We start from the raw sequence: 23,748 nt of genomic DNA, 5'->3' as shown, positions 1-23,748 counted from the left end.
ATAGGCAAAAATCTCTTGGACATAAACACAAGCAACTTCTTCATGAACACATCTCCACAGGCAAGGGAAACAAAAGGAAAAATGAACAAGTGGGACTATATCAAAATAAAAAGCTTCTGTACAGCAAAGGACACCATCAGTAGAACTAAAAGATATCCTACAGTATGGGAGAATATATTCATAAATGACATATCATAAGGGGTTGACATTCAAAGTATACAAAGAGCTCACACACCTCAACAAACAAAAAACAAATAATCCAATTAAAAAATGGGCAGAGGAGCTGAACAGACACTTCTCCAAAGAAGAAATTCAGATGGCCAACAGACACATGAAAAGATGCTCCACATCGCTAATTATCAGAGAAATGCAAATTAAAACCACAAGGAGATATCACCTCACACCAGTTAGGATGGCCAACATCCAAAAGACAAACAACAACAAGTGTTGGCGAGGATGTGAAGAAAGGGGAACCCTCCTACACTGCTGGTGGGAATGTAAGCTAGTTCAACCATTGTGGAAAGCAGTATGGAGATTCCTCAAAAAACTCAAAATAGAAATTTCATTTGACCCAGGAATCCCACTCCTAGGAATTTACCCTAAGAATGCAGGAACCCAGTTTCAAAAAGACATATGCACCCCTATGTTTATTGCAGCACTATTTACAATAGCCAAGAAATGGAAGCAACCTAAGTGTCCATCAGTAGATGAATGGATAAAGAAGATGTGGTGCATATACACAGTGGAATACTATTCAGCCATAAGAAGAAAACAAATCCTACCATTTACAACAACATGGATGGAGCTTGAGGGTATGATGCTCATTAAAATAAGTCAAGCGGAGAAAGACAAGTATCAAATGATTTCATTCATCTGTGGAATATAAGAACAAAAAAAAACCTGAAGGAACAAAACAGCAGCAGACTAACAGACCCCAAGAATGGACTAACAGTCACCAAAGGGAAAGGGACTGCGGAGAAAGGATGGGAAGGGAGGGATAAGGGGGTGGGGGACAAAGGGGCATTACGATTAGCCCACATAATGTGTGGGGGGACCCGGGAAAGGTGATATATACAGAGAAGACAAGTATTAACTCTATAGCATCTTACTACACTGATGGACAGTGACTGTAATGGGGTATGTGGGGGGGGGGACTTGATAATAGGGGGAGTCTAGTAACCATAATGTTGTTCAAGTAATTGTACATTAATGATATCAAAATAAATAAATAAAATAAAATAAAATAAAAATATATTTGCCCCAAAATTTAAATACCTTATTTTCAGTGAGAAATTCACTCAAACTATTTTTGGGTACTTTTGAGATATTTATATCCAATTTTTATCTAGTTTATCAGTATAAAGTACATCAGATGCAACAGTTTAGAAGAATTTTGCTGCCAAGGTGCTGGCATATTAATAGCATCAGAAAGTTTAAATTCATGTTGAGCGTAGAGACCAAACATGGAAAATTTATACTCACTAGTTAAAATAGTCCCTTTGAGTACAGAAGCAAACAGCTACTTGCATCTAAAATTACTGTTATTATAACAAAGTAATTTACATCCCTAATGACCCTGCATCATTAGGGATGTAAGAAAACATAAAATTACATCTTTTACTCTGTTTAAAAAGACCTTGAGAGATTCCTATCAGGAATAATTTTTTTTTAAACTTTGGACTTAAAGGGAAATGTTCAATTATTCAAGTAATTCCATTGCTATCTGAAAGAAATGACAAACTGTGATAGGAATAATTAGCTTGGGAAAGAGGTATATTATAATGACATTTTTTAAATTGGAAAAATATAAAATTTAAACTAAATAATAAGGTAACATTAAATAGTGAAAGTTGCAATTATATTAGAAGTCAGTGTGTCCTCATTTTGACCTGTAGAAGCATCTAGAACACAGGACACAGCCATAGAAGTCACTATCTTAACAAGTTTTTAGCACTGTTTCTCAGTCAGAATGCCACCACACTTAAAAGGAGTACTTATTATTGAATCAAATTATCTTTCTAGCAAAAAGTTAAAGGATTTAAGTCAGAATATTGTGGGTACAAAGTAATTGAGGGATCTAATAAAATCATGATGCTTCTTAATAAGTTTCATTATGGCTAGAAATTAAGGTTAACAAAAGTCAAACAGGAAAAACAAGGATTTTATAAATTGGGTATCAGATGAAACATGCTAACTGAAATATTTACAGTACCTCTATATGTTCTGTGGCTCTGGACATTTACTAACCTTTCCTGCTTAGACTCTTCCTTTTTTAGTGAATTTTCATTCTGGTATTCAACTTTTCCTAATGTAGTCCATGTACTCTGAAGGAAGATGACCTCTTCCTCAACTATAGGGTTGGATTCTGGATCAAATCACACCTGAAGCTCTCTCCTACTGGATCTTTCAATTATGAAAACCAGTGTATCTTTTTATTTCTTAAGTTATTTTGAATGGACTTTTGTTACATTATGAAAATGTTTTAAATTATATATTTCTACATAATGTGTAAAATATGTATGTGTGCACAGTTAAAATAATAGAAATGAACACTCATGTAGCAGATACCCAGTTTAAGAAATAAAATATTAGTGTTTTTATCATTTTAGCTCCAGTGTATGTATCCCTATACAAAACTGTTTTCAAAGTAGTAGCAAGATATTATTTGACTTTTTTCTCTTTCATTCTCTTATAAATGAACAGTGGAGTTTTACAGAAGCTACATGCTCTAGGATACTGCAACAGATTAAATGCAGAAACGGGTAAGGAAATCTCACTGTATATTAAGCTGGCATTAAAGAATTTTTCAAACAATGTCACTTTTCTCATTTTTTAAGTTATTTTCATTAAAATGTTATTTATGCTAATTTGTAGTTGATTATTATTGTTATTTTGAATTAAGTATTTTAAATATGTCAGTCTTGATTTCTAAGATGGTAAATATTGATAGATATAACCTAAAGAAACAAAAACCCTTTGGGGTTCTTTACTAAGTTTTAATAGTGTAAATAGGTTTTGAGACAAAAGTATTTGAGGCATGTAACAGAAATGGTACTGATAGGCTGAATGAAATGGATTTATTTTTGACCATTTTTCTGTTGGATTGCTTTGCTCTTGTTAATTTTCTACAGTTTTTAGTTTTACTTACTAATCACCTGCTTAAACACCTAGCAAATGTCTTTTCACAATGTGACTAGTATTTTTCAGTCCCTCTCTGGTTTCTTTTAATTATGAGGAGTGTTAATTTTAGCAACAAATGGATGAATCTTTTCCTCTTCTGGTTCACATTCTGTATGTGTGCTTTTAAAAAGATCCTTACTCAAAGGTCACAAATTTTTCCTATGTTTTCTTCCTTAAATATATTTTCCTAGGTGCTCAGATTTTCCTTTCGTACATAATAAGTCTTTCATTTTCCTAGAATTGATTTTTGTGGGATAAAGTACATTTTTTTCATAAAATGATTTTTCACAAATTAATACAAACAATGACCTTTCCTTACCACCAACAAACAAGGCCTGCTCTGTCACAAGATTTTTCTCTCTGCCTGCATCAGCTTTGAGGCTCTCTATTCTATTCCACTGGTTTGCTCATCTAACCCAGTGTCACATAATTTTCACAGCTTTATATTAGTTTTTATATCTGGAAGGGCAAATCATCTTATCTTGTTCATCTTGACTGGAATTTCATTACTTTTTTTGACCTCTTGCTCTTCCATGTCAGTTTTTGAATTAATGTGTCTAGTCCCATGAAAAATTCTGTGGGACACCCATTCTGTGGGAATCACACTGACTTTACAGATATATTTGGGGAGAATTGCATTTCCACAATGACAAGTCTTCTTACCCAAGATATGGAAGATCTTCATGTTCATTTGGATATTCTTCAATATCTTTTCCAATATGCTATATACTTTTCTCCATAGAGGGCTTGCATATACTTTGTTAGATCTGCTAGCAGGTGTTTGGTGCTCTGGGTCACTCTGATAAATGGTATCTTTCCTCATTGCATTATTAAAGTGCTCATTGGGGCTGTACAGATATACAATTGACTTTTATATGTTGATGTTTTTAGCTGGCAATTTTACTAAACTCTCTTCTTAAAACTCATACATTATCTGCAGATTCCTTGGTTTTCTATGTAAAGTCATTTCATCTATGAATAATGACAATTTTGTTTCCTCCTTTTTAATCATTACACCTTTCGTTTCTTCTTCTTTCCTTACTACACAAGCTAGGACTACAGGTGTGATGTGGAACAGGGATGATAATAGAGGACATCTTTCTCCCAGCACTTTTTAAAGACATGCTTTCAATATTACATTGGGAAGTTCTCTAGGGTTTTCGTGCAGGTTCAATAGCAGGTTAAGAAAGCCCCTTTTTATTCTGTTTACTATGAATTTTTCTCATGAATAAAGATAAGCAGAATGCTTTTTCTGGATTTATTGAGATTATCATATGACTTTTCTCCTTTGAACTGTTACTGTAATGAACCACATTAATATATTTTCTAATGTTAACTCACCTAACAATCTTGTAATAAGCTTAACCATAATGTACTTTCTGTTTTTAAATTTTATATTGTTTAATTTTTAAAATTTTTTGTACTTACATTCAAAAACAAAGTTCTACTAATTTTGTTTAATTTTGATTTCAAGGTTATGCTAATCTCACAAAATGAATTGGGAAACATTCTTTCTCATTCTGTGTTCTGAAAGAGCTTGTGTTATATTGGACTGGTTCATGCTTTGAATATTTGGATCCTCATCAAGAAAACCTCCTGGGCCTGAAATTGTTTGTTGCTTATGTTTTTACTTTATGGAAAGATTTTAATTAAGGATTTAATTTCTCAAAAAATGTGTTAAAATCTCTTACCGTGGTGGTAGTTTATTAAAAATCTTTCTATCATACTATGCTTCAAAGCAATGTATTTACAGGCATACAAATTAAGAATTATTTTATCTTTTTGATGAACTGAATACTTTGTGATTATGTTACGACCTTTTTTAAAGTCATTTTGTCTGGTAGTAAAATACTTAGATCCTGTTTCTGTTACCTGATATTTGCCTGGTACCCCTTTGGAGGCTTTGGTTTTTAGTTTTTCCCATGTCCACGTATTTTACATCTGACCCTTACAAACTGCGCAAACGTTTGTTTCCATCCAGTCTGAAAAACTTGCCTTTGATTGGAAAGTGTGTTCCACTTGTAGTTTTGGTGATTACAGTACATTTACATTTTTTAACTAAAGTATCATTTATATTTTTTAATAATCTTATGTTGGTTTCAAATATAAAACACAGTAGTACAACAGTTACCCATATTATTAAACCCTCACCCCCTCTAGTGAGGCTGCTATCTATCAACATAGAAAGAAGTTACAGAATCATTGACTATATTCTCCATGCTGTATTACAGTACATTTAAATTTATTTCCAACTCCTTTTTATGTATTATTTGTCCCATTTTTATGCCTTTTCCTCTTTTCCCAAATTTCCCTTCTCCCTCACCCTCACTCTTGGCGGAATATCTTGCTTCCTATTTTAATGAGGAAAAAGCAGCAGTTAGAGAGAATATCCACACACTTACCCAAAACAACTAGGCCCTCCACTGCATCTGGGCCCACCTGCAGTAACTTTTCGTCCATTGAAGACAAAGTGTTCACTGTCCTAGCAAAGACCAGCCCCACCATTTACGTGCTAAATCCCATCAGCTCTTGCTTCCTCAATGACCTTGTTCAGACAATTCTCCCTTTTCTATTCTGTAGCAAAAATTTTTTGCTCTGTATGGGATCTTTCCCATAAGCAAATGTGTAGTATTCTTTTTTCCATCATAAAATATTCCTGTCTCTGGACTCTTAATTCCTCTTCTAGCTACCACTCCATGCTCTTTTATTGATTTTACAGCAAAACTCTTAAGAAGAGGCATTTGCATTTGTTCTCCCATTCTCTGAACCACTCCATGAAATAAGTCACCAATAACCTTCACATTTTACATCTTGTTCTCATTTCTCATCTTACTTATCACACAAAAGCATTTGACACAGCTGATTATTCCCCTTGCCTTAAAATATTTTTTTACTTGTCTTCCAAGACACTTAACTGTCCCACTTTTTCTCTTACCTCATCAGGGGCATCTTAATTTCCTTTGCCCTTTACTCCTTCTCTCTCTTACCACCAAACACTGGAATGTTCTAAAGCTCAATCCTTGGAATTTTTTTCTTTTCTAACTACTCTTATGTGATTGATGTTTTCGTGGTTTTACATATTTTATATCCCAATAACTATCAAACTAATGTTTCTAGGCCAGACCTTTCACCAGAACCCCAGACTCATACATTTCCTTTAGTAATGTAACATTCCCCAAACTGAACTCCTGATCTTTCCTCCTCTCTGATCTGATCTTGACACAATCCCCCGCTTCTCACTGGATAGTACCTCTACTGCACCCATTGGTCAGGCCTAATCCTGCACCACTTTTTTTTTCAGACCCCCGCATCCTATCACCATCAAATCCTGTTGGCTCTGTCTTAAGAATATATGAAGAATCTACCTTTCTCAAAAGAAAAAGGCCTGGGGTTGGGAACAGAGTGTAGGATGAATTTTACTCACTCTCCCACCTGAGGGTCCCCTCCCTGACCAACTCCTCGGTCAGTTGTCTTTGGGCAGTACATTATCTCTCTCTCTCTCTCTCTCTCACACACACACACACACACACTCACATACACACACACATGTACACACACACATATGCACGGTTGACAGTCTCAGGTAGAACACATGCCTCATAAAGGCAGGCATCTGTTTGTTTGTTGTTGTGTCCCTCGCCCCTTATAGAGTGGCACACAAAGAACTCTCAATAAATACTTGTAGAATAAATAGTTTGAAAAGACACAAAAAATACTAGTTATTAGTTATTGTTTTAAAAATAAAACATGGACTCTCTTAACTAAACATAATCCTGGAAAATAAGACCTCAAAACATTAATGGTGCTCACAAAATAATGAAAATTTACCTCAATAAAATAACCTGGGAATAAAGATAATAAGGTCCAGCATATACACTGAGTACTGAAAAGTCTAGGAATTCCTTTGTTACATAATTGCATAATAAAAATAAAAAAGAAATAATGCTTGGCATTTTTAAGCCAATGCTTGCCTATCACTTTTGCTTTAAAAAAGATGCACGGCAAATTTTACAAAGGTCCTTTAAATGATTTGCTTAGAAAGGTACCTACTTGATTGCTCAAAATTAATAAACAGGAAAAGAAAAAGAGATTACAGAAAGCCTGTAGATGGTATCTTTCCCAGTATCTCTGCTTATTAAACAATTTTATTTCTTCCTTATTAAAATGTTCATTCAATTATTCTGCCCATTTATTAGAGCCCCAAGCTTTTGCTTCTTTTCTGAATTTGTGTGAGCTATTTTAAATATTTGGCATTAATCTTTTCATTTATAGCAAAGATTTCCTCTCAATTTATGTTTTCTTAAAAGACATAGAACTTTAAATTTTATTTAGTTGAAATTATAATCCTTTGAGATAAAGGGATCTTTGGGAACTTTGGTTCTATCCAAACTTAAACAGTCCTTTCCCCTGTAGAAATATGACTAATATTTATTTCTGCATTTTCTAACTTTATCATGTAACTTTTAAATGTTAACACTTTGACCTAAATAAAATTTATATTGGGGTATTGTATCAAATTAAGTATCATAAAACACTTTGTTATTTACAAATACTGTGATCAGTTCTTACCATATTTGTATAAAAATAAATAGCAATCTCTTTTTTAGAGATAGCTGCATTTAGTCATAAAATTCCACATTTTAAATGACATTTCAACTTTACTAAAATGTTTTAAAATAAATTAGGCTAACTATAATTTCAAAAATAATAAAACACTAAAATATACTTGTTAATATCTCTCCCATTCCTAATTTTCTATGATCATTTTACAGTCATAAAGGTCAAATATTTATATTTTTAGAAATAGCAGTTGGATTTTGTTTCTATAAGCTGTTTTCTTTCATTGGGTATTAGCAACAGGATTTGTAATGTTGGAGATAACGCAATTAAATCCTGGAAACTACATCTTAAACTAAGCATCAAAAAGATGATGAAATGACATGAAATCATGAAATAATGTTTTTATGATTTTTTAAGCATACTAAGATTTTTAAGATTATCATTTTTAAGTGGTTAATAAAGAACTGATATCAAAATATTCCCTCCACTTACTGCCTCCAAAAGTAAACTGTTCAAAGAGGTTAAAGCAGTGCTCGTTATACTAGTAAAAGAATCAGAAAACCTATTTTCCTAAAGCTTAAAGTTGAGAAAATGATTCTACACCAATATTGCAGACTATATAGTGATTAAGAATTGTAAGCATCTATGAAACACATAAGACAGAGAACAACAAATACCATATGATTTCACTTACATGTGAAATTTAAAAAACAAAAGAACAAACAAAACAGAAATAGACTAAAACACAGAGAACAGACTGGAGGTTGCTGTAAGGGAAGAGGTGAGAGGATGAACCAAATAGGTGAAGGAGATTGAGGTATGAACCTCCAATTATAGACTAAATTAGTCATGGGAATGAAAAGTATAGCATGGGGAATATAGTCAATAATATTGTAATATATTGTATAAGTAATAATAATGTAACATCATGAAATAATGTTAACCACAAAGTATCTGTTTAATGCAGATGTACATTCATACACTTTTATAGATTTTTTAATGTTTCTATGTCATTTTGTCTTCAGACAAAAATATATAAAAATATATTTATTCTTATATATGAATGTACTTATATTTCTATATCATTTTGTCTTCAGAGGCTATTCAAACACATTATATGTATGTCTATAAAACTATTAAAACACATAAATGTGCACTGACAAAGAAGTGTAAGGTAACGTTGTTAACAGAATTTTATGTTTACTCAGTTCTTTGGTTTCAAATAAAGCAATGTTTCACAAAAATGGTTCTATTTTAGTACTAAGCATTGCTTGCTTACAAATTTCAGTGCTAAAATCAAATTTGGGTATCTGTTGAAATAGACTAAGTAAATGTCTTTACAGTAGAAATTCTGAGCCTTTAATCCATTAATATGCATTGTGAATCTCTAAAATGAAGAGGTTCTTCATATTATTATCTCAAAGTCTATTTTTTTCATCATGATTTACACTTATTTCACTTGTGTAAACAAATTTGTGTAAATCTTATTTGCACTTGTTCACAAATTTATATCCCCCACCAAACTATAAATTCTAACAGGACAGGTAACTATATCTATGTTCTCCACCATTTTTCCTAGAGCTGCAGTCAGGGCATACAGCAGGAGCTCAATAAGTAATTTTGTAGTGAACAAATTACTGGAGGAGCATCTTGAGGGACTAGGTCTTGAAGTTACACACTTGGGAAAATACTACTCTAAAGTTATTCAATTCTATAATAACTTCAAAGTAAAAATTGTATTAACACCCCCAGGCTACTAGAGATCCATTTAATAAATTTTGGCTCAGCTTCAGTGGAATCAATTACTACTTCAGGGAACTGAAGAGATTTCTCAGAGAGCATGTTGTGACCTGGAAAAATCTTGCAAAATCATTTTTATACTCTGAAACTACAACTGAAACCCAGTAGTAAAAATAACAGATACCATGGAATAAGCTGAAAGGAATCATGCTTGGCAGCAACAATTTTTTGAAAAATATTTGGTAACCAGATTTTCCATCAAGGATATTTGCCAATTTTAATAGTTTAAGTATGAAAAGCCAATATTCCTCCTGGAAATTGCAAGCTATTGACTCATTTATTCTCTTTTAGGGTAAGTGATTTCACATACAACGATTTTTTTGTTTTGGATATGTCAGGACATCTTTTAAAAATGCTTAAAAATATGTGGTTTGCCTACATGGTTTGATAATTTATAACTTCAGGGTAGTTAGAAAATGCTATATTTTTTAATAATCTATTGTAAAAATTATATAGTGCTATTGTTTAAAAAAAAGTGAAATCTGCATACCTTTCATTAACTACTAAGAGTCATGAATTTCCTCCACTTGTCTTCCAGAAGTGCAAAAAAAAAAAAAAAAGGCAACCTTCATTATGTGAAAGTAGTGTTGAGGCAAAATAATAAAAATCGATATGAAATTTAATTTTTTTCCAGTTACCAAAATGGAAAAAAAGTTTACCAGCTGTCAACTAAGATACATCACTAATAGCTTAGCTTATGCCTAAACTTCAAACCTTAATATTTGTCAGTGGGGGAGGGGGCACGTGTCACGTCAAACAAAGAATGTATTTCCAAAGCAGCGTTTGCAAAGGTTAATCTGTGTATGGACTGCAGAGGGGAAAGTGCAGTGTCCAGCGATCAAGACCCCCTTTCTCAGTTTATTTTTCCTGGTTAATAAACCACCAGGAGAGATAATTTTTAAACTTAATTTGCTGAAATGGGGATTTACTAAGGTATTTTTTTTTAATTTCCCCAAATGTGAGAGTTTTAATTTCATTTTATAACTCAAAATAAAGGTATCTTCTACAGACAGCTTCTACACAACAGGTAAAGGATATCTGACGATTTGGTAATCTGCAGGAAGAAGATTTACAGAATCCCAAAGCCAAAGGCACCCTTACAACTCAGAGATCCCCTAACACTCAAGGCCATCGCGGCCCAAAGAGCTAAGCGGCTCTCCCCGCAGCACCATTCTGAAGCGCGGCCTAAGCCCCTTACCCACAACACCAAAACTCGGGTGCGTCTCCAGCTAGCGTGACGATCCAAGTCAACTATTCTGCAGTCCGCCGGCTGTGAGGGTTCTAACATACCAGAGTTTTTAAAGGTGTTCATAAAAGGGCCTTTCTGAACATTTTATTACAAGGACGCACTCCAGCCAAATGAAGATCTGGGTGGGCAGAGGTGAGGAAAGAACACATACAGGAGAAAGCGCAGTTTTTCTTGGAGACGTCTCAGTAACTGAGTGGGGAACGGGGGCGGGAGAAGGGGTAGTTAAAAAAAAAAACAACTAAGTCTGGAGTTGAAAATCGACCAGAAGGCACAAAAGTAGTGGAGAAGGACAGTGGGCTTGATTTTTCTCGAGTTGCGTCTAAAGGAATCTCTGCGGAGCCTGGCAGCGAGGGCACAGGCGAGGGGCGGATACGCGGCTCGTTCCGCGGCTGGCCCCTCGGCGCGCTTCGTGCTCCCCAGCTCCCCACCACGGCCACCCGCGGCTCCTCCGGACTCTCCGGCACCTCCCTGCGCTGCCCGGCTCTTCGTGCTAGCCCGGCCGGCCCTCCGGTCCGCGTCCCGGGCCCTCCCCGCCCCCGCCCGGCGCCCTCCCCACCCGCGCCCGGCGCCCTCCCCGCGAGCAGCCCCTGGCGGCGCGTCACTGCGAGGCCGGCCTCCGCGCGCCTCCTCCCGCGTCTCCGGCCCTACGCGAACCAGCTTGGGGGAGGCGGGGAGGCAGCCGGAGCGCGACCGCCGCCGCAGCAGTCTTGCAGCCGCCGCTCGGAGGCGCGGCCCCTAGGCCCTGGAGCCCGCGCGGGCCCCGGGGCAGTCGGCTCCTCTCGCGGAGAGCTGCTAGGCTCGCCCCTGCCCGGAGCGGAGGGCGCGGAGGTGAGCGGGTCCGGGCAGGGCGCGAAACGAGGTGACGGCGACCGAGTCGAGGGTCAAGATGCAGTCGGCGCCACGCGCTGCATCGGTCCTCCTGGGCTACGCGCCCTCTGCGGGCGTCCGCCCTGAGCTCGCGCCTTCCTGATCTCCTGGCACCCTGAGGTGGGGCGTGGGAAGTGGGGGGAAGGTTGTCCGTCCTATCGATTTCGCCCCGTACTCCTCTTGGTCTTCCACGAGGTGCCAGAAAGTCCTGAGGTTGGGCCCAGGAGAAAGGAGGGCAGCAGAGACGTTCCAGGTGGGATGTACCGCAAAGGGAAAGGACGCACAGATTACCGTAGCTTCCCTGATAGGTCTGCCTACCACTTGGGTTCATGCAGCGCTGCTTTGGGAACAGAATTTCTAGTAGTCATTTTGTTTATTACCCAATTAAGTGACCATCGTGTGTTTAGGTCATTGTATGTTAGGAAGTAATTGGATTCTTCCTTGGGTGTCCTAAATTATCTTTTGAGTCCGTGTTCAGCCACAGCCAAAACTTGTTGAAAATTATGCCCTAAAAATCTTGCTCTTAAAATAGAGCAGAGAGATAAAGGAGAATTTTTTTTTCGAGAGATTTACACCCGCTTTGGAGGACTAGTGTCAGTTTTCACTCCTCAGGCAGTTTGGTTTTTTAGATGGAAAAACTTATTCCAGACCATGGTTAATTATCACTCACCACTGCGGGTGAAATTGGGAGACAGAATTCGGACTCCTTCCCTGCCCCCACCCTCATGGCTTTGATTAGATTCTAGTCCTGTTAACAGTCCCAGGACTGGGAACCTTTGTCAAAGCACTTCCCAGATAGATCTCAGTTGTGATCTACCTTTGTGCTGATCTCATCTTTTGCTTTCTCTAAAGCTACATTGTTTATACTCTACATCTCTCCCTCTGTTGTTTCAAAGCTTAAAAGCAATCCTAGATATTTTTGCAGAGTAGTTAGAAAGTTCTCTTAGCTAGTCAGTCATTTTGGGAAAAGCTAATTATGCAAAAAGGAACTGAAAACCTATATCCAAGTCACTTTTTATTGTACTGGTAACATAGAAAATTTACTTGTACTGAGTGAGCATAATTATATTTTAATACTGAAAAAGTAGCACAGATAAAGGCAAACAAACTTTTAAAGAAAGGATCATAAATTAGAAAGGTGAGAAAGTAGATACACCAAAAGTTTGAAAGACCAGGGCTAAAGTTTCAATAAAGGGTACAACCAGGGGATGCATTTATTCTGTACTCAGCAGGTAATCATGACATTGACATAACCATAACATTGATTTACCTACCTTGGGCCCACATATCTTTATTATCAAAAAGAGGGATCTTACCTAGAAAGCTATTACATCTCTTTTGGTCCTAACATTTTTTGATGCATTCAATGACAGGATATTTATTGCCTTCTTATTTACTGTGTGCCAGGCATCCTGGAGGCAGTAAATGAACAGGGCAAACATGGTTCTGTCTTCAACAAGCTTTTCATCTGATGGGGGAAATAGTAATGAGTAAAGAAACAGTTGCATAGAATTACAAAGGTGACAGGGCTGAAAAGAGAACAAAACTGGAATGAATCATTTTACTGAAGAGACATAATGTCAAGTACCTAAGATGGGAAAGTCGTTGGTCTTTTCTACTTCTGGAAAAGCATGTCATAGCTGGGCCATAGAAGTAACTGTTAATAAAGGATGAGACTAGAGGGGTGTGCAGGAGCTGGCTAGCTCATTCAGGGCCTGCTAGGTCATGGTCAAAAGATGGCTATAGTTCTAAGTGCACTAGAAAGCCATTGATTTTTAGGAAGGGAAAAGACATGATCTGATTTACATTTTAAGATGATCTTAGCTGGTATGTGGAGAAAGAAAGAGAAAGTAGAGAGACATGTAAGAAAAATGTCTGCAGAGTTCAGGTGAGAGATGGTAGAGACCTGGATTAAGCTGGTGTCAGTGGAGAGGGATTTAAGAAGTTTTTTGGACAAGAGTTGGTTTGGGATTTTATGTCAAGGACGAGGGAAAGCAAAGACTCGAGAATGACTCTCAGTTTTTTTATATGAGCAACTGGTGTGTAATGGTATCATTTACTGAGATGAGGAAATTGGGACGAATGGGAACAGATCTGGGTGGCAAAAGAGTTCCCGTTTGAACTATCTCTGAGGAGATCATAACCACAACTCCTTGGGAGAAGAAGAGGATGGTCTCAGGACAGAAATAGACAGACTATTCCTTTGATAGGTGAAGTCTGTTACCGTGAAATTAATGAGCTCAGTTGTCCGATTTTTCTTCAGCAACCTTCACCAACTTGGCTACAGTTACAGTGAACATGGATAGCCAGGTTCTTCTAGGACTAGAGTTTTACCAAGTGGATGCAATGGCGAGCAAGAGAGCTGCCCTTGTCCAATCAGGCTTCTGTAACAGAATACCATATCAAACATTTATTACTCTCAGTTCTGGAGGCTGGGAAGTCCAAGATCAAGGCACTGGCAGACTCTGTGACTGCTGGGGCCCACATCCTGGTTCACAGACAACCATCCTCTCAATTTGTCCTCACATAGTGGAAGAGAGAAGAGAGCTCTCTGATGTCTGTTTGACAAAAGTACAGATCACCTCCCAAAGGCCACACCTCTTAATACCCTCCCATTGGGAGTTAGGATTTTGACATATGAATTAGAGCAGGAAAGGGGACACACAAACATTTAGTCCATAATAAGAGTCCATCGTTTTAAGCAAGTGACAATAAATATATACTATGGAATCTAGGATGGGTAAAGAGAAACCAGGAGAAGGTCAATGGAGAAAACAGTGGGACAGTGAACCAGATTTCTTCTGCTAACTGGAATTATCAGTGTGAATATTTGACTAACATTATTGGAAGGCTAGGAGATAATGTCTAGAGAGATCAGAAAGTGCATGACTAAGGTGGAGTGGAGGCAAAGATTCACTACCTTGGATGAATAAGTGAAGGAAACAAGAGGCCATGAGATTGAATGTTTCATGCACTTCAATGATGACATACTGAAAAAGGAAGACAACTAGTGGGGAAGAAAGGAAGGTTCTGTGTATACTGAGGGACAAAGTTGCAAGTGGTAAAGAATAAGCTAGAAGTCAATAGATGACAGCAGTGAGTTTAGGGGGAGGGTGTTACGAAGTGTCATGAACCTGAAGGAGCTGAATGTCTGCAGGGGAGAAGGAGAAAGATTCAGATGTGGCTTGGCAAGGTCAAAAATACACCTACTGTCTCTCATGGCCCTAGAGGATTATATTTTGTACAACATATCCACATCAGCAGATTGTGAATGTCACCAAGATCTCTGAGGACAGCCCTTTCAGAGTTACCATCACCTAATAATTAATGCCCTAGATGTTTATACTTGAAACAAATTAGGTTCTATTTTTCAAAATTAATGTAGCATAATAGCTGCCATTCAGCTACAGGAATGTCAAGGAGGCCCTTATGAGCTAAAAATTTTAGAAGGCCATGTAGCTGAGGGTAATCAAATGCTCTTAATCTTGAGAATATACTTCAAGAATTAAATGAATACAGCAAGTCCAATGTCCATTCAAGAAAACTATGACCTTGAAATTTCAAGAAGCCCATGTGCTACTTACATCACACTTTTAGATCCAGTTCATAAAGTTCAAGTGTCACAATGGTAAATATAAGGTAGTGATCTTACCATTATTATATTGCTTTGAAACTTGGGAATGAAAGAATTTTAGTGTTGGAAAGGATTGCAGGAGTCAAATAGTTTCTTTGTTTTCCACTTAACAGAGGGAACTGAAATGCAGAAAATAAGGTGATTTCAGAAAGCTCAGTACCACATAAACCAAACTTTATATAAATATCATAGCCTTCTCAATTATTTAGTCTGTATTACCTGTGAATAACATAAAATTGAAAGGTAGAGACACTGTGGGACCTTGCTAGTCAAAGTGTGGCCCACGAGCCAGAACCCCAAGCATCACCTGGGAGCCCAGAAAACATGCAGAATCTCAAGCCTCACTCAGAGCCAGAGAACCAGCAGGAATTTTAACAAGAGCCCCAGGTGATCATATTCAAATTTAAGTTTGATTGGTGCTATTCTAGGGGGAGTCAATCCACTTGGAAACTCTTGTCTGCTCAGGTCAGCAGAACCTATGATGCCTGGAGAACTGAGGAGGGGAGTCCCTTGTCATACGGAAAAGAGAGAGAACATCACTGGAACATTCTAAATTTTGAATGTAATGAAACAATGGGAACAAAATGTGCTGTATGATGGGATGACACGTTGTAAGGAATGATACTACTCTTTCCAGAAAGTGAAAAGAGGAGATTGTAAAGTAATGAGTGGATCTTCTGAGGCTGCCCCTGCCTGTGTAGGAGAGGGGAAGGGATCACATGAATATTTTTCAGCTTCCTGCATTCCAGAGCAACTGTGATTCTCTCATGAGTGTTATTCTTTTGTTATTACAAACCACAGTGTAAAAAAGCATAATTGAAGATCAAAAAGCCACAGCTATTATCTCCAATACTAAATAAGTATTTGGTGGAATTCTGAATTGTTCAGTAGTTGCCTTCAATCTTGGCTGCACAAACATCGGAGGATCTCTACAAAAATCCTGATGCCCAGGTTGAACCCCTGATCCATTAAATAAAAATCTGGTGGAAGGGTGGTGCTGACGAGGTGTCACTGTTCGAAAGCTCATCGGGTCATTCTGGTTGCAGGCAGAGTTGAGAACCACTGCTTGACTAGGTCATCCCCACCATGCGAAGAGGGAGCTCTGAGAGGGCAATTCTGCCTCCCCACTTGCCCAAACAGTAGGAACCCTCATTGCTCCACAGCACAGAGCAGTCAACAAAACTCTGGTTACACTCTGTTGTGTGTGAAAGTCCACGGAGCTTTCAGAATGTTGAGGGAGATAGGATTTATTTATTTTTATTTATTTTTATTTATTTTTTTGAGAGGGCATCTCTCATATTTATTGATCAAATGGTTGTTAACAACAATAAAATTCTGTATAGGGGACTCAATGCACAATCATTAATCCACCCCAAGCCTAATTCTCATCAGTCTCCGATCTTTTGAAGCATAACGAACAAGTTCTTACATGGTGAACAAATTCTTACATAGTGAATAAGTTCTTACATGGTGAACAGTACAAGGACAGTCATCACAGAAACGTTCAGTTTTGATCACACATTATGAACTATAAACAATCAGGTCAAATATGAATATTCGTTTGATTTTTATGCTTGATTTATATGTGAATCCCACATTTCTCCCTTATTATTATTATAATTATTATTATTTTTTTTAAATAAAATGCTGAAGTGGTAGGTAGATGCAAGATAGAGGTAGAAAACATAGTTTAGTGCTGTAAGAAAGCAAATGTAGACGATCAGGTGTGTGCCTATAGACTAAGTATTAATCCAAGCTAGACAAGGGCAACAAAACATCCACGGATGCAGAAGATTTCTCTCAAAACATGGGGGGTGAGGTTCTAAGCCTCACCTCTGTTGATCCCCAATTTCTCACCTGATGGCCTCCCTGTGACTGTGCCTGTCTTAGGTTGATCCTCCCTTGAGGAATCTTACCCATCTCTGGCTAACCAGTCATCTTCCGGGGCCATACAGGGAAATGTAAAGTTGGTAAGTGAAAGAGAAGCAATATTGTTTGAAAAGGTTACCTTTTTACTTCTTTGCAGATTTATGCCCTGTGGCTTTTATGCCCAGCATTTGTCTTGAGGTATCTTTACCACTTGGAAGAATTATGATACTCGGTAAATTCGATATGAGGCACGAATTCTATTTAAGGGTTGTAATTAGGAAGGAAGGAGAAAAGCTATAGAAGTAGCAGACGGAAGAATACATGGGAAGATTGATTATTTCTTTGACATATCTTCTTGTAGAGTAACTTCAGCATGTATAGGTTTTAAACTACTAATTAAATTGTGCACACACATTAACATAATAGGAATACAGTTACATAACCAAAGCAGACTTACAATTACCAGCCATCTCCACTGAAACCAAGAAAACCAGTTAGGCACCCTAAGCATTTGTGAAAACTTATCTATGATATAATGGATATTGTCTAACTGAATTTGAATAGTTTGAGAAAAACCACACAAATTAAAACAACACATCCCTAGGAACTGTTCACATCCCATATGTTCTTTTAACAGTAGATAGTCTGTAGTCTCAAGATTTTGGAGCACTGCAACTTGCACTTCTCCTAATTCTTGGTTGAGTTCCAACAGTATAGATCCAGTCAAATTTGTTGTTTCACTGTATGCACAGTCCAGCTTAGATATCTCCTTCTTCATTCCAATGGCAATTCCAGGAACCAGTGGGATGAATGCAGCTACAACTGCAACAGTGCCAGGATCTTTGTTGAAGTTTTTTGATGATCATCTTTTGGAATGACTCTTCCAGAGTATGTTAATGTTGGAACTTCTTCTTTATATCGTATCTTAGTTCGTTTTCTGGGTAGCCAAATTAGGCTTTGATCCTCTGTATAAACCCAAACAGACCCTTTGCCCACACTTTGCTATGCCCTTTATAACATTGTAAAGAACTTATTGGAGGTCACCACACAGGAACTGCTTTTTTTTTTTTAAGAGAAAGGAATATTATCAGCAAAATGTACTTCCATAGCTGATCATCTGACACCCTTTAAATGATCAAAATTAAGGATATTTAAAGCATGCATTAATCATTGATTTACAGTTAGTTTTACCCTATCAGGGAGTAAAACCCCTTTCCTTTCTTTTTTTTTTATCATTAATCTACAATTACATGAAGAATAGTATGTTTACTAGGCTCTCCCCTATACCAGGTCCCCCCTATAAACCCCTTTACAGTCACTGTCAATCAGCATAGCAAAATGCTGTGGAATCACTACTTGTCTTCTCTGTATTGTACAGCCTTCCCCTTTCTCACCCCGCCCATTATGCATGCTAATCTTAATACCCCCCTTCATGTTCTACCCCCCTTATCCCTCCCTACCCACCCATCCTCCCCAGTCCCTTTCCCTTTGGTACCTGTTAGTCCATTCTTGGGTTCTGTGATTCTGCTGCTGTTTTGTTCCTTCAGTTTTTCCTTTGTTCTTGTACTCCACAGATGAGTGAAATCATTTGGTATTTCTCTTTCTCTGCTTGGCTTATTTCACTGAGCATAATACCTTCTAGCTCCATCCATGTTGTTGTAAATGGTAGGATTTGTTTTCTTCTTATGGCTGAGTAATATTCCATTGTGTATATGTACCACCTCTTCTTTATCCATTCATCTACCGATGGACACTTAGGTCGCTTCCATTTCTTTACTACTGTAAATAGTGCTGTGATAAACATAGGGGTGCATATGTCTTTTTCAAACTGGGCTGCTGCATTATTAGGGGGGTAAATTCCTAGGAGTGGAATTCCTGGGTCTAATGGTATTTCTATTTTGAGTTTTTTGAGGAACCTCCATACTGCTTTCCACAATGGTTGAACTAAATTACATTCCCACCAGCAGTGTAGGACGGTTCCCCTTTCTCCACATCCTTGCCAACATTTGTTGTTGTTTGTCTTTTGGATGGTAGCCAACCTTACTGGTGTGAGGTGATACCTCATTGTAGTTTTAATTTGCATTTCTCTGATAATTAGCGATGTGTAGCATCTTTTCATGTGTCTGTTGGCCATCTTTATTTCTTTTTTGGAGAACTGTCTGTTCAGTTCCTCTGCCCATTTTTTAATTGGATTGTTTGTTTTTTGTTTGTTGAGGTGGGTGAGCTCTTTATATATTTTGGATGTCAAGCCTTTATTGGATCTGTCATTTTCAAATATATTCTTCTATACTGTAGGGTTCCTTTTTGTTCTATTGATGGTGTCTTTTGCTTTACAGAAGCTTTCAGCTTAATATAGTCCCACTTGTTCATTTTTTCTGTTGTTTTCCTTGCCCAGGGAGATATCTTCAAGAAGAGGTCACTCATGTTTATGTCTAAGAAGTTTTTGCCTATGTTTTTTTCTAAGAGTTTTATGGTTTCATGACTTACATTCAGGTCTTTGATCCATTTTGAATTTACTTTTGTGTATGGGGTTAGACAATGGTCCAGTTTCATTCTCCTACATGTAGCTGTCCAGTTTTGCCAGCACCATCTGTTGAAGAGACTGTCATTTCCCCATTGTATGTCCATGGCTCCTTTATCAAATATTAATTGACCATATATGTTTGGGTTAATGTCTGGAGTCTCTAATCTGTTCCACTGGTCTGTGGCTCTGTTCTTGTGCCAGTACCAAATTGTCTTGATTACTATGGCTTTGTAATAGAGCTTGAAGTTGGGAAGTGAGATCCCCCCTACTTTATTCTTTCTCAGGATTGCTTTGGCTATTCGGGGTCTTTAGTGTTTCCATATGAATTTTTGAATTATTTGTTCCAGTTCATTGAAGAATGTTGCTGGTAATTGGATAGGGATTGCATCAAATCTGTATATTGCTTTGGGCAGGATGGCCATTTTGACGATATTAATTCTTCCTAGCCATGAGCATGGGATGAGTTTCCATTTGTTAGTGTCCCCTTTAATTTCTCTTAAGAGTGACTTGTAGTTTTCAGGGTATAGGTTTTTCACTTCTTTGGTTAGGTTTATTCCTAGGTATTTTATTCATTTTGATGCAATTGTGAATGGAATTGTTTTCCTGATTTCTCTTTCTATTGGTTCATTGTTAGTGTATAGGAAAGCTACAGATTTCTGTGTGTTAATTTTGTATCCTGCAACTTTGCTGTATTCCGATATCAGTTCTAGCAGTTTTGGAGTGGAGTCTTTAGGGTTTTTTATGTACAATATCATGTCATCTGCAAATAGTGACAGTTAAACTTCTTCTTTACCAATCTTGATTCCTTGTATTTCTTTGTTTTGTTTGATTGCCATGGCTAGGACCTCCAGTACTATGTTAAATAACAGTGGGGAGAGTGGGCATCCCTGTCTAGTTCCCGATCTCAGAGGAAAAGCTTTCAGCTTCTCGCTGTTCAGTATAATGTTGGCTGTGGGTTTATCATATATGGCCTTTATTATGTTGAGGTACTTGCCCTCTATTCTCATTTTGCTGAGAGTTTTTATCATGAATGGATATTGAATTTTGTCAAATGTTTTTTCAGCATCTATGGAGATGATCATGTGGTTTTTGTCTTTCTTTTTGTTGATGTGGTGGATGATGTTGATGGATTTTCAAATGTTGTGCCATCCTTGCATTCCTGGGATGAATCCCATTTGGTCATGGTGTATGATCCTTTTAATATACTTTTGAATTCTGTTTGCTAATATTTTATTAAGTACTTTTGCATCTACATTCATCAGGGATATTGGTCTGTAATTTTCTTTGTTGGTGGGGTCTTTGCCTGGTTTTGGTATTAGGGTGATTATGGCTTCATAGAATGAGTTTGGGAGTATTCCCTCCTCTTCTATTTTTTGGAACACTTTAAGGAGAATGGGTATTATGTCTTCTCTGTGTGTCTGATAAAATTCCGAGGTAAATCCGTCTGGCCCGGGTGCTTTGTTCTTGGGTAGTTTTTTGATTACCATTTCAATTTCTTTGCTCATAATTGGTTTGTTTAACTTTTGTGTTTCTTCCTTGGTCAGTCTTGGAAGGTTGTAGTTTTCTAGGAAGTTGTCCATTTCTTCTAGGTTTTCCAGCTTGTTGGCATATAGGTTTTCATAGTAGTCTTTAATAATTCTTTGTATTTCTGTGGAGTCTGTCATGATTTTTCCGTTCTCATTTCTGATTCTGTTGATTTGTGTTGATTCTCTTTTTCTCTTAAGAAGTTTGGCTAGAGGCTTATCTATTTTGTTTATTTTCTCAAAGAACCAGCTCTTGGTTTCGTTGATTTTTGCTATTGTTTTATTCTTCTCAATTTTGTTTATTTCTTCTCTGATCTTTATTATGTCCCTCCTTCTGCTGACTTTAGGCCTGACTTTAGGCTGACTTTTTCCAGTTTCGATAATTGTGATGTTAGACCATTCATTTGGGATTGTTCTTCCTTCTTTAAATATGCAAGGATTGCTATATACTTTCCTCTTAAAACTGCTTTTGCTGCATCCCACAGAAGTTGGGGCTTTGTGTTGCTGTTGTCATTTATTTTCATATATTGCTGGATCTCCATTTTAATTTGGTCGTTGAACCATTGACTATTTAGAAGCATGTTGTTAAGCCTCCACGTGTTTGTGAGCCTTTTTGTTTTCTTTGTAGAATTTATTTCTAGTTTTATACCTTTGTGGTCTGAAAAGTTTTTTGGTAGGATTTCAATGTTTTTGAATTTACTGAGGCTCTTTTTGTGGCCTAGTATGTGGTCTATTCTGGAGAATGTTCCATGTGCATTTTTAGAAGAATGTGTATCCTCTTGCTTTTGGGTGTAGAGTTCTATAGATGTCTATTAGGTCCATCTGTTCTAGTGTATTGTTCAGTGCCTCTGTGTCCTTACTTATTTTCTGTCTGGTGGATCTGTCCTTTGGAGTGAATGGTGTGTTGAAATCTCCTAAAATGAATGCATTGCAGTCTATTTCCTCCTTTAGTTCTGTTAGTATTTGTTTCACATATGCTGGTGCTCCTGTGTTGGGTGCATATATATTTATAATGGTTATATCCTCTTGTTGGACTGAGCCCTTTATCATTATGTAATGTCCTTCTTTATCTCTTGTTACTTTCTTTGTTTTGAAGTCTATTTTGTCTGATACTAGTACTGCAACACCTGCTTTTTCTCCCTATTGTTTGCCTGAAATATGTTTTTCCATCGCTTGACTTTTAGTCTGTGCATGTCTTTGGATTTGAGTTGAGTCTCTTGTAAGCAGCATATAGATGGGTCTTTCTTTTTTATCCATTCTATTACTCTATGTCTTTTGATTGGTGCATTAAGTCCATTTACATTTAGGGTGACTATTGAGAGATATGTACTTATTGCCCTTGCAGGCTTTAAATTTGTGGTTACCAAAGGTTCAAGGTTAGCGTCTCTAGTATCTTACTGCCTAACTTTGCTCGCTTATTGAGCTGTTATATACACTGTCTGGAGATTCTTTTCTTCTCTCCCTTCTTATTCCTCCTCCTCCATTCTTCATATGTTGTGTGTTTTGTTCTGTGCTCTTTTTAGGAGTGCTCCCATCTAGAGCAGTCCCTGTAAGATGCCCTGTAGAGGAGGTTTGTGGGAAGCAGATTCCCTCAGCTTTTGCTTGTCTGGGAATTGTTTAATCCCTCCTTCATATTTAAATTATAGTCGTGCTGGATACAGTATCCTTGGTTCAAGGCCCTTCTGTTTCATTGCATTAAATATATTATGCCATTCTCTTCTGGCCTGTAGGGTTTCTGTCGAGAGGTCTGATGGGAGGATAGTATTTTTTTAAAAGAGGCGTTTACCCTTGGCCAGTTTTGTTAAAATTTGACTACTAACAGTTACTGCTGATGAAAATGTTCTAAAATTGCTTTGTGGTGATGGTTACCTAACTGTAAATTTACTGAAAATCTTTAATGCATACACTTAAAATGCACACACTAATGGTTTGTGTATTATACTTTAAGGAAGGTCTACTTTGTAGGTTGCTTCAACAATCATAATTTCATCATACTGAATAGATTATTGTGACACTGGAGGATCAGCACCTAGCTGAGTGCCTGTTGAACAGGATTCAGTAAGAGGGTGGGTGGGTGAATGTCAGGGATGTCTGGGTGGATGCATGGATGAATATCATTATGATTTGGTGATGTAGCTAGAGTGCCAAGCCTTTCATTTATTTATTTATTTACAAGGGAGTTACTGCAACATGGAAAAACCAGTATTTGCTAGCCAATAACATAGGTATTGTGTTGTGTGTTTACCTCAAAGTACCATATGCAACAAGGTTATCAGATGGGGAAAATATTTCAGCCATGCTATGTCCCATTACTGCCCTCTCATTTTAGACATAACCCTTGGTTATTAACTTGCAGTGTTATGAAAACCCAGGTATGCACAGGGCACGTGGCCCTGCTTGACATGGTGGGCTACACTTGTGAAGTGGATGGAGGGATATGTATACCATTCTCCACTGTCCTATACATAGAGGAAAAATGGGTAGGGAAGTATGGGGTGGGGAGTTGTTGCTTTTGACTTATTGAAGAGGACCCTAAAATAGT

The 23,748-nt window shown here is 37.5% G+C and overlaps 1 protein-coding gene across 2 annotated transcripts in view; it reads left to right on the top strand.

Annotated features, from left to right (window-relative positions):
* Positions 1 to 11,477: 11,477 nt before the first annotated feature.
* Positions 11,478 to 23,748, top strand: part of STEAP2 (STEAP2 metalloreductase) — a 30,416-nt gene continuing 18,145 nt past the window's right edge. The window contains exon 1 of one of the 2 annotated variants that reach the window (XM_017672616.3): positions 11,478 to 11,617. The gene's annotated coding sequence lies outside the window, so the exon portion shown is untranslated. Of the gene's footprint in view, positions 11,618 to 11,637; positions 11,777 to 23,748 lie in introns of those variants that run through there. The other variant, XM_073238876.1, reaches the window with a different exon arrangement.

The sequence above is a fragment of the Manis javanica genome, chromosome 6, assembly GCF_040802235.1.
Source record: "Manis javanica isolate MJ-LG chromosome 6, MJ_LKY, whole genome shotgun sequence".
NCBI classification, from domain to species: domain Eukaryota; kingdom Metazoa; phylum Chordata; class Mammalia; order Pholidota; family Manidae; genus Manis; species Manis javanica.
Note: the sequence above shows the minus strand (reverse complement) of the source record. Positions and strands in the feature narration are given on the sequence as shown.